Raw genomic sequence first — 12,180 nt, 5'->3', positions numbered from 1 at the left:
TTTTTACTAAATGTTTATGTAATCTAATAAAAAAATTACTTACTTTCCTAAAATAGGATCATGTAATTAAATTAAGTATTCCACAATTTAAGAAATGTTCATGTAATTCAAAAGGGTATTCACACATGTTTGATTTTTTATGAAATAATAAAATGTCATCATGTATTTAAAGAAACTTTCCTATTATTTGAGAAGGTATTCACACCTTTAAAAAAGTATCCATGCAAGTTTGTAAATGTGTTCACACCTCTGTAAAAATTGTGTATTTTTCTAAATTATTTATATATTTATAATAATAACATAGAAAAGAATAATGAACAAGATAAAGGAAACTGAAAATAGAAAAAATGCGAGAATATCCCATATCAAAAACACCGCACGAAAAAAAGGAACAAGATTAGACACAAAAAATGCACGAAAAATGAAAGAAAAAATTGTTAAAAATCCCATATCAACCGCACGAAAGTCGACACTATTAGGACCATGCGAGAATACTATAGGCGGCCAAGGCGGGTGCACACAAGCTGCTCATAAATTGGCTTGCCTTTTTTCCAGGGAGTTTTCAATCTGGCGCTTCTTAATGAATGCATGAACGCTGCCATTTCGAAGAAGAAAAAACGGGCGCAAAGGAGAGTAGAGGCACCTGGTGCCGTGCAGTGCGTTGAGATTGAAGACAATGATGCATGAAGCGGTTTCTATATGGCACAACGGGTCATTAGGGTGGCGTTGTGAGCCGTTGCATGATGGACGGACGGGAAGGGATCCGGCTTGCCTACTTCCTCCTCATATTTCCATCCGTGCTTTCACTTCATCATACAACTATTTTTTTTTTCAATCTAATCATCTCTTTCCTCTGATTTTAAAGGGATGAGGCCATGCCTTATTTTGTTTCAATCAAATCAAGTCACGTACACGGAAGCACGGATGGGAGCACACGCGGGGAGCAGGCAAGTCTCGTCCGACGGGAAGTGCTTGATGATGGAGCAAGCGACTGCTTTTGGGCAACTAGAAAAGGCCACATGTATACTACAAAATGGGAGGAGGATACTATCATGCATATCACAAGCCCGCTACCACAAATAGAGGAAACAACCCCCCCCTCGCCCAGACGAGGCGACTCAGGCGCTCAAAGAAACCTAGCACCACCAACCCTTATTTCCTCCCCTCTTGCCGTTCCACCGCCGAAGGAGGCTGCCGGCAAAGCCCGCACGACAAACGGCAACAGCGGGACCTCTTCTCACAGCGGTGCCCAAGCTGTAGGGCGGCAGCTCCGTGGCTGTGTGTCAGCGCGCGCTTGGTCGGGATGGCCCAGCGGTTGGCTACCGGTCTCAACGTCCAGTGGAGGGATCACTAGTAGAAAAAAGGCCCATTTGTCCCGGTTTCAAAGGGCCTTTAGCCCCGGTTCTCGGTACTAAAGGCCCCCCCTTTAGTCTCGGTTCTGTTACAAACCGGGACTAAAGGCTCTCCTGAAAGTGCTAGTGATCGACTAGAGGGGGGGTGAATATGCGATTTTTATGAAAGTCTTCAAAACATGGAAGTTTCGAAGACAAACGATAGAAATAAACCTATTACCATGCAGCGGAAGGTAGACTACACTAAGCAAGCCATAGTCAAGTATTCAATGAAATGAAAGCACAAAGACTAATAGCAGTTAGGCAGTATAGATCAGGATGGAAAATAGTATGAAGCCAATCAGAACAAACAGTCACACAGTAAAGACAAATAGATAATGCAAATAGGCAATGACTTCACAAGGACCAATCTGCAAATAAAGAGATGGGAAGGATAGAACCAGTGGCTCGTTGAAGACAGTGATTTGTTGGACCAGTTCCAGTTGCTGTAACAACTGTACGTCTAGTTAGGGAGGCTGAGATTCAACTAAGAAGACCGCGTCTTCACCTTATTCCCCTTGAGCTAAGGACACCCAGTCCTCGCCCAATTACTCTGGTAAGTCTTCAAGGTAGACTTCCAAACCTTTACAGACTTCGTTCACGGGCGATCCACAATGACTCTTGAATGCTCAGAATGCGACGCCTAACCGGCTGGAGGATTCACAGTCCTCAAGTGTAATAAGTCTTCAGATCACACAGACAAGAAGACTTAAGTGATGCCTAACACTCTTTGACTCTGGGTGTTTAGGGCTTTGTCCTCGCAAGGATTTCTCTCTCAAAGGCTTCGAGGTGGGTTGCTCTCAAACGACAAAAGCCGTGCACTAACTCTGAGTAGCCAACCAATTTATGGTGTAGGGGTGGGCTATTTATAGCCACTAGGCAATCCAATCTGATTTGTCCGAAATGACCCTGGGTCACTAAGGAACTGACACGTGTTCCAACGGTTAGATTTCAAACACACACGACAACTTTACTTGAGCTACAAGCAAAGCTGACTTATCCAGCTCTGGATAAGATTTGCTCTCATTGTCTTCGCTCGAAGACATAGGATTTTGGTTAAGCATCACTTCAGTCATTTTGACTGGTTTACTTGGACCCCACTTAACAGTACGGTGGTTCCTATGACTCAACAAAGAAGAAAAAGGACGATGAAACAACTAAGTCTTCGCGCTCCATAGTCTTCACGCGATGTCTTCTCTTGTCATAGTCTTCAATGTGAATGTCTTCACATACCACCTTTGACTTCAATGTCTTCATACATTTTTAGGGGTCATCTTTGGTAGGAAAACGAATCAATGAGGGACTTCTACCTGTGTTATCCTGCAATTCTCACAAACACATTAGTCCCTCGACCAGGTTTGTCGTCAATACTCCAAAACCAACTAGGGGTGGCACTAGATGCACTTACAATCTCCCCCCTTTTTGGTGATTGATGACAAACTGGTTGAAGTTTTCAACGGGGATAGAAATATGTGAAATTGTAAAGGATTTAAGTATTGTCTTCGTAAGTAGCAGAAAGGCTCCCCCTGAAGATGTGCATATAAGTATTTTGCTTTTGAATGCAAATGCACATGGCAGGTTGTACTTGCAGAGCTCCTCTTTTACTTATGAAGACAATTCATCATGCATGAAAGGATATATCGAAGATAATGGCATGCATAATAAAAGTGGACATCTGCAAAATGACTTCGTGCGGAATTTATCTTCGCACATGCGGAATTTATCATCGCATCACATAGTGTCGAAAAAGGTAGCAGACGACCACCAAGTTTAAGTGTTACAACTCAAAACAAACCAAATGTTTCAAAAGCGAGAGTTGTAAGCACTTGGCAAAAGTAGCAAAAAGTAAAGCTACCACCCATATGGACCTGCTTGAAGACTATCAACTCATATGCTTCTCCCGCTTTTGTCAGTAAGGACCAAAAAGGTTTGAAGACATAGAGCTTCTACTCATTCCCATGAGGTGCAGGCGAAGCAGCAGGGTCGTCGTTGAGGTCCGGTGCTGCAGAAGAACTTGGTGCAGTGTCGAGACGCGCTGAAGGTGGGGGTGGTGAAGTGGCATCATCTTGATCATTGATAACTCTGGCATTCACCGTGGCAGCCGAGGAAGAATAGTCAAAATCTTCAAGGGAGAGAGTCCGACGCAAGTGAGCATTCCTTGGAGGAGTGGAGTCAAACTTGAATCTTTATGTGAAGCCATCGTCTTGAAGATCTTCTTCAGCAGTGAGCAAAGTCAAACTCTTCCAGGACCTTCGACAGGTTTCATGTGTAACAAAGGCATTCTTGGTGGCAAGATTGCGAATGCGATTGACGTCCACCAAGAGGCTTTGCATCTGACGCTTAAGCCAGTCATGATGCTTATCATGTTTCTGATGTAGCGCGACGAGAAGCTCTCGGTCATTGAGAACACGAGATCGCTTCCGAGGCCTTTGGGCAATGATGCTTCTAGTGGCGTCAGTTTGGGCGCGAGGGGCACGTGTGTTACCAGCCAAGGGATAAACACGAGAGACTGCCTGAACTCCTTCAATGGGCTGGGTGAAGCTTTGACGATCAACATTGTGAAGATAAATCGGATCCTTAGCAGGCTCTGGGTAAATAGCTTCAATAGACAGATCAACCTCTGGCAAGAATACAAGATGATTGCGTGCAGACGGCTGATAGTTGAAGGCAGAGTGAAGCTTGATACGACGCATTACCCATGGAGCATAGAACTTCAGACCAAAAATGTCGGAGCCAGATGCAGCCAACTACCTGATGAAGAAGTCTTGAGCATTGAAGCTGATGCCATTGAAGATATAGAAAACCAAAGTCTTCATTGGTCCTTCAAGCTTCGCTGCAGATGAATGTCCTTTGACAGGCCATAGAGTTTTTCTGATGATATGGTAAATGGTACGGGGCAGATACTCTAGGTCTTCAACAAAGAATTCGGTTGGGTATTCAACGTCGCGTGGCAAAGGCTTCATCATGCTCAGCATTTGACTCATGTTGGGTTCTGGGTTCTGGAAAATGCTCTCCAAAGTACTCTGGCGTTGTTGACAACCTGGTTCATAGTATTCACCAGGAGTGGGCAGGGCTGTGGGCTCAATGATGTCTTGAGCTTTAGCTTCATGATGAACATCTCCTGTCATCCACTCAAGGATCCAAGTCTTCGGATCCCTGTTGTATCCATGAATGTGGAGGGTAGCATAGAATTGAAGTAGAAATTCTTCATTCCAGTGTTCCTTTACAGTCACAAAATTAAGCAGACCCGCATCACGGAAGCAGTCAAGGGCTTCTTCAAGGCATGACAGTCCAACAATGGCTTCACAATCAAGATGCATGTGAGGGAAGATGCGTCCCTGATTGTACAAGATGCATGAATAATAGCTTTGCTGCTGATAACTCCAGAATCGGTCCGAAGAGATTCTTGGCCTTGTGTAGGGGTTCTTGGCACTGTTGAATAATGTGTTGTGTGCCTTGAATCCATTCAGATTAAATGATCTTGGTGAAGTTGCAGTACCTGGAAACCGTGGTAGCCTTGGCTTTGGCTTCTGGACCTGAGGCCTGTGCTCCACATGATAGGCAAACTGAGGTCCGGGAGCAGGCGGAGGAACCAACATTGGCCAGCAGACAGTAACAAGCTGTCCATGATCATATGCTTGCTCGATGGTGTGTGGCCTTGGAGGAGGTACAGGAGGAGAGGCATTGGCTTCAGGCAGCGGATTTGCTTCGGGTGCTGCATTGGCTTCAGGTGCATTCACTTTTGGCACCACATTAGCTTCAGGCGCCACATTAGCTTCAGCCATGACAACGTTATTGGCTTCAGTGTTGATGTTGGTGGCCGCCTCAGTATTGGTAACCTCCACTTCAGGAGTTGGAGGGTCGGACACGTTCTCCTTGAGAACAACTTCAGGGTTGGATGGGGGTGTACCAAAACGTTCTTCTTCTCTTGGTTCTTCTTCATGGTCATCGGCTGATGCAGCCGGAATATCTTCAGCCGTTTTGACTTCAGATTCAGGAATGTTCACAGTAGGAGAGGCTTCAGGAAAGACTTCGCGTGAAACGGATTGGCACTCTTCTCCTTCTAGAACACTTGACAATGTGACCTGTGGCCTTGGTCCTTTGCGAAGCCTGCGAAATGCTGGCGACGCCTGTGGAGATGGAGTTGGTTGGGCCTCAAAGTCTTCACTGTCAATCACGGGAGTGGTGACCTGTGGTGGGGGAGTGACTGGTGTTTCTTCAGCACGAGGGGATTCTTGAGGGTGATCGGCCCATGAGTCATCCTGAGCAATTGGCGTCAATGGACGACCAATGCTGACGAGTTCGCTGTTCGTGAGAATAGGCGATGATACCAAATTGTGCTTGATCTGAGGAAGGACTTCATCATCTTCAACATTGTCGTGAGGACCAATTGAAAGTGCGTTATATCGACTAGAGGGGGGGGGGGTGAATAGGCGATTTTTATGAAAGTCTTCAAAACGTGGAAGTCATGAAGACAAACGACCGAAATAAACCTATTACCCTGCAGCGTAAGGTAGACTACACTAGGCAAGCCATAGTCAAGTATTCAATAGAGTGAAAGCACAATGACTAAGAGCAGCAATGTAGTGAGGATCAAGTAGGAAGAAATTATGAAGCCAAACAGAACACGCAGTCACTCAGTGAAGATAAAAGATAGTGCAATCATACAATGTCTTCACAAGGAGTAACAGTACGTAAATAGAAGGGAAGGATGAAACTAGTGACTTGTTGAAGACAATGATGTGTTGGACCAGTTCCAGTTGCTGTGACAACTATACGTCTGGTTAGGGCGGCTAGGTATTTAAACCCGAGGACACACAGTCCCGGACACCCAGTCCTGAATACGCAGCTCAGGACACCCAGTCCTCACCATATTCCCCTTGAGATAAGGTCACACAAACCTCGCCCAATCACTCTGGTAAGTCTTCAAGGTAGACTCCCAAACCTTCACAGACTTCGTTCACCGGCGATCCACAATGTCTCTTGGATGCTCAGAACGCGACGCCTAACCGGCTGGAGGATGCACAGTCCTCAAGTGTAATAAGTCTTCAGATCACACAGACAAGAAGACTTAAGTGATGCCTAATTCTCTTTGGCTCTGGGTGGTTAGGGTTTTATCCTCGCAAGGAATTCTCTCTCAAATACTTCGAGGTGGGTTGCTCTCAAATGACAAAATCCGTACACTAACTCTGAGCAGCCAACCATTTATGGTTGTAGGGGGTGGGCTATTTATAGCCACTAGGCAACCCGACCTGATTTGTCCGAAATGACCCTGGGTCACTAAGGAACTGACACGTGTTCCAACGGTCAGATTTCAAACTCACACGACAACTTTACTTGGGCTACAAGCAAAGCTAACTTGTCTGACTCTGGACAAGATTCGCTCTCATAGTCTTCACTCGAAGACATAGGTTTTGTTTAAGCATCACTTCAGTCATTCTGAATGGTTCTCTTGGACCCCACTTAACAGTACGGTGGTTCCTATGACTCAACAAAGAAGAAAAAGAACTACAAAAGATCTAAGTCTTCGAGCTCCATAGGCTTCATGCGATGTCTTCTCTTGTCATAGTCTTCAATGTGAATGTCTTCATATACCACCTTTGACTTCAATGTCTTCATACATTTTTAGGGGTCATCTCTGGTAGGAAAACCGAATCAATGAGGGACTTCTACCTGTGTTATCCTGCAATTCTCACAAACACATTAATCCCTCAACTAGGTTTGTCGTCAATACTCCAAAACCAACGAGGGGTGGCACTAGATGCACTTACAATCTCCCCCTTTTTGGTGATTGATGACAAACTAGTTGAAGTTTTCAACGGGGAATATAATATGTGAAATTGTAAAGGATAAGGAATTGTCTTCATAAGTTGCAAGGGCTCCCCCTGAAGATGTGCATATAAGTAGTTTGCTTTTGGAATGCAAATGCACATGGCAGGTTGTGCTTGTGGAGATCCTTTTCAACTTATGATGACAATCCACTATGCATGAAAAGGGTATGTGAAGATAATGGCATGCATAATGGAAAATGGACGTCTGCAAAATGATCTAAGTGCGGAATTTATCGTCGCACATGCGGAATTTATCATCGCATCACAAGGTGGCAAATAGGTAGCAGACGACCATCGAGTTTTAAGTGTTACAACTCAAAGAACCAAATGTATCAAAACGAGAGTTGTAAACACGAAGCAAAATATAAAGCACCCGCCCATATGGACCCGCTTGAAGACTATCAAACTCAGCTTCTCCCCCTTTTATCAGTAAGGACCAAAAATATTTGAAGACATAGAGCATCTACTCATTCCCATGAAGAGTAGGTGAAGCAGCAGGGTCGTTGGTGGTGTTTGGTGGTGCAGAAGAGCTTGGAGCAGAGTCGAAGCATGCTGAAGGAGGTGGCGGTGAATTAGCATCGTCTTCATCCTCGACCACTCTGACATTCACAGTTGCAGCAGAGGAAGAGAACTCAGAGTCTTCAAGAGATGGAGTTCATCGCAGCACTGCCCTTCGAGGAGGTGTGGAGTCAAACTTGAAACGCTCAATGAAGCCATCCTCTTGAAGATCATCTTCAGAACACATCAGTGTCAGCCCTTTCCATGTGCGGCGAGAGGTTTCATGGGCAACAAAAGCATTCTTGGTGGCAAGATTGCGAATGCGATTAACATCCACCAAGAGGCTTTGCATTTGACGCTTCAGCCAGTCATGATGCCTATCCTGTTTCTGATGAAGATCCGCAAGAAGCTCTCGGTCGTTGAGAACACGAGTGCGCTTCTTGGGTCGTGGAGCAGTTGTACTGTCAGTGGCTTCAGTGAGAGCAGGATGCGGTGCACGTGTAGTGCCAGCCAAAGGATACACACGAGCGACTGCTTCAACTCCTTCAATGTTCTGAGAGAAACTCTGATGCTCTGCATTCTGAAGACTTAGGGGTTCCTTGGCAGGCTCAGGATAGATGGCTTCAATAGACATATCCACATCAGGCAGAAAAATCTGATGATTGCGAGCAGATGGCTGATATGAGACAGTGGAGTGAAGTTTGATCAGCCGCATGACCCATGGGGCGTAGAACTTCAAGCCAACCAGATCAGAGCCTGATGCAACCAGTTGGTGAATGAAGAAGTCCTGTGCATTGAAACATTTTCCATGAAGAATATAGAAGACCAAAGTCTTCATTGCACCTTCAAGCTTGGCATGTGGAGAGTGCCCTTTGATGGGCCAGAGAGTTCGCCTTATGATGTGATAAATAGTCCTTGGCAGATACTCTAAGTCTTCAACAAAGAACTCTTTGGGATATGCAGCATCTTGGGGTAATGGATTCATCATACTGAGCATTTAACTCATGTTAGGTTCAGGTTTCTGAAAGATGCTCTCCACAGCTTCACTGTGAAGTTGACAACCAGATTCATAGAGATCTCCGGGAGTGGGCAGACCAGTGAGCTCAATGATGTCAAAGGCTTTGGCTTCATGATGAATGTTTCCTATCATCCACTCCAGGATCCAAGTCTTCGGATCTCTGTTATACCCGCGGATGTGAAGTGTGGCATAGAATTGGAGCAACAACTCTTCATTCCAATGCTCTTGGTCAGTGACGAATGGCAGCAATCCAACTTCTTTGAATCAATCCAGAGCTTCTTCCAGACAGGGCAGACCAGCTATAGCTTCAATGTCAAGACGCTTGTGTGGGAAGATGCGACCTTGATTGTATAGAATGCAGGAGTAATAGCTTCGCTGCGGATAGCTCCAGAACCGATCAGATGATATCCTTTCCCTTGAGTAGGGGTTCCTGGAGCTATTGAAGAATGTGTTGTCTGCTCTGAAACCATTGATATTGAAGGATCCAGGTGCTGATGCAGGACCTGGGAACCTGGGAAATCTTGGGATAGGCTTCTGTACCTGTGGCCTGTGCTCAACATGATAGTCGAACTGGGGACCGGCAGCAGGTGCAGGAACAGAAGCAGTGGGATCAGTGGCTTCGCTGACTTCTAATGCTTTTGTTGGGGAGGGCTCCACATTAGCTTCAGCCATGACAGCGTCAGTGGCTTCATTGGTAGTGGTGGTGGCAGCCTCAAGATTTTCAACCTCCACTTGACGAGCTGGATGGTCGGTCACAATCACGTTCTCCTCGAGAACCGCTTCTTGGTGGGACAAGGGAGTAGCAGCAGCTTGTGGGACTTCTTCTTCATCGGCTGATGCAGCCGGAATGTCTTCAGCAGTTTCAGCTTCAGACGCAGAGACTGGAGGCCTAGGTCCTTTGCGAAGCCTGCGCAACGCAGGCGACGCCTGTGTAGTTGGAGTTGGCTGGGCCTCAAAGTCTTCTTCCTCTTGTGGGCGATCAGCCCATGAAGCATCCTGAGCGATTGGCGTCAGAGGATGACCAATGCTGATGAGTTCGCTGTTCTCGAGCCGAGGAAGGACTGCACCATCTTCTACATGGTCATGTTGACCAATGTCTTCAGCAGCGATGGGATCAGCAGCTGGAAAGTCTTCAGCTTCATGAGCCTCTGTGAAAGCAGGCTCATGGATTGTCAGTTGGCGTTCAGCGTCAGGACGAACCATGGAAATGGGTTCAACTATCAAAGGCTCTGTGGGAGCAGCCCGATCTTTCTTGGTCTTCCTCTTCTTCTTGGAGGGGGCAGTAGGAGAGGCTTCAGGATGTTTCCTCTTCCTGGCTTCAGCCTCAACAGTCCTCGTCTTCTTGAGCTCTGAAGCGGTTGACCGGCTTTTTGGCTTCGAACCAGTCATTCTAGTTGGGAAGACAATGGGATCTGCTTCCTGCCTTGGTGCGTCAGGTTCAGCCGTAGCGGGCTTCTTCATCTTCTTTGCTGCCATCCTGGGGTCGATGACAGGACGCCCAAGGGCCTTGCGCTTCTTAGCCTCATTGTAGGCCTGCACACATTTGTCAGCCAGAACCTTCATGCGCTCACAAGAACCCTGAGCTTCTGCATGTTTCTTGAGAAAGGCTTCCTTGAGCTCGTGCAGCATAATCTTGAAGTTCTTCACCTCTTGCACGCTGAGCTTGGCCATATGCTTCTTGAACTGAGCCTTTTCATAGTCAATCTTTTGCTTCAGTTCAACAATGCGCTGGGCGATAGCTAACTCTGAAGCAATGGCGCCATGGAAGGCGACACTGAGGCCAATGGGTAGTTGCAGATCGTCGAAACTGATGTTTGGCGTGTCAAACCATTCATCAATGAAGTTGTGGATGATTGTTACATCAAAGAGAGGCAGATCATTGAAGATTTCTGCTTCTTCTTTGCTCTTGATGAGTTTCTCAAGAGCGTCATCTGCAAGATCTTCATCACTTGACAGATCAATGGCATCATTGCGCAGAATGGCGGCAGCTGTTAGCTCTTGGCCGGTGTGTGGCAAAGGCATCTTGACCTTCTGGGGCTTGGAGATGCGTGACAAATCTTCAGTGCATACTGTCTTTAGGAGATGCAGTTGCCAGTGGCTTCGCCCGTGAGAGTTTTGGAGCAGAGGCAGGCTTTGAAGCTTTTGGCTGCTTCTTTGGCTTCGGTGCTGCAGGCGCTTCATCTGATTCAGCGTCATCTGCAGGCTCGTTCACGACAGTCCCTTGAACCAAGATATGGGTGATGAGACCTTCAAGGTTGTAGAAAGGACCGACAACATTGGGTTCTGCATCTCGTGTGCCGTCAGCCCTTGGAGCTGAGGGACCAGGGTTGAAGTCTAGTCCCAATGTCTTCTTGTTTTGCTTTGCTGAGTTCTGGGAAAACTGGAAGTTGCGCTTGAACAGAATGTCGTTACGACACCATAGTAGTGACGATGGGTGTGCATCAACAGGTTGTGGCCCACGGACCATGCAGGGATAGAAGCCTTGTTCAATGGCTTCATCTCTGGACCTGGGTTGAAGATTCTTGTATAGGATGTCTCCCCACGGTCTCTTGATGGCATTTTTCTCAGCATATTCCTTGGTCACAAATCTGTACTTGAACCACTGTTCTGCCCAATAGCGTCGAATCCATTGGATTCGGGTCTTGCGCTGATTGTAATCCTCTTCAGGATCTGTCTTGTACAGCTCTGGGAGGTCATCGGGCAGATCTCTTGATGTTTCTCCTCGACGCTTTCTGCCACCCTTCCTTGCTGATTTTTCTGAAGCCATGAACCTTAATCTGAAAGGCTTCAATACGTTCAGAGGCTTCAAAGGTTTTCGCTTGCTGGACAAACAGGAACTAGCTTCAGGAGAATTTATATGATGTTGTAAGAATTCTGCAAATGAATGCAGACTATGAGAACCAAGGGATTCTCCCATGGACATGTACCTGTGACAGCATTAAGGTGCGAGGGAAGGGGAAGAGGTCATATGCATTCTCAGAAGATTTTGAATATAAATCAGTTTAGAAGACATTGACCTCATCGTGCGAAGACATTCACTCGTAGATAAGGAGTTGAATCCAGATTTATACTAATCCAGAGATCAGTACAAGTGAGGAATCTAACTACTTTGTGAAGCATAAGTGAATATACTAGGCATGTTATGAGATGCAGTATGAGAAAGATCTAACTTGTGTGAATAGAAACTGCTTGTGGTAGAAAGTGATAAAGCTATAGGATCAAAGGGGGGGCGTAAAAAGGAGGTTTTATTTACCACACGAAGAACTGCTAGACGGAGTGGAAGAGGAGGCCGAGCAGTTCGATCTTCCGTGCCCTAACTTGGCGACGAAGGACACCTACGGCGACAGCGGAGAGGACGATGTCCACGGTCGGCGTGAAGACGGTGTCAGAGAGGTTGCGGCAGCAAAGTGCTTCGTCGCCGGCGTCGTCGAGTGCTAGCGGT

This window comes from Triticum aestivum, chromosome 5A, assembly GCF_018294505.1.
Source record: "Triticum aestivum cultivar Chinese Spring chromosome 5A, IWGSC CS RefSeq v2.1, whole genome shotgun sequence".
NCBI lineage: Eukaryota > Viridiplantae > Streptophyta > Magnoliopsida > Poales > Poaceae > Triticum > Triticum aestivum.
The sequence above is the reverse complement of the archived record's forward strand: the minus strand, read 5'-3'. Positions refer to the sequence as shown.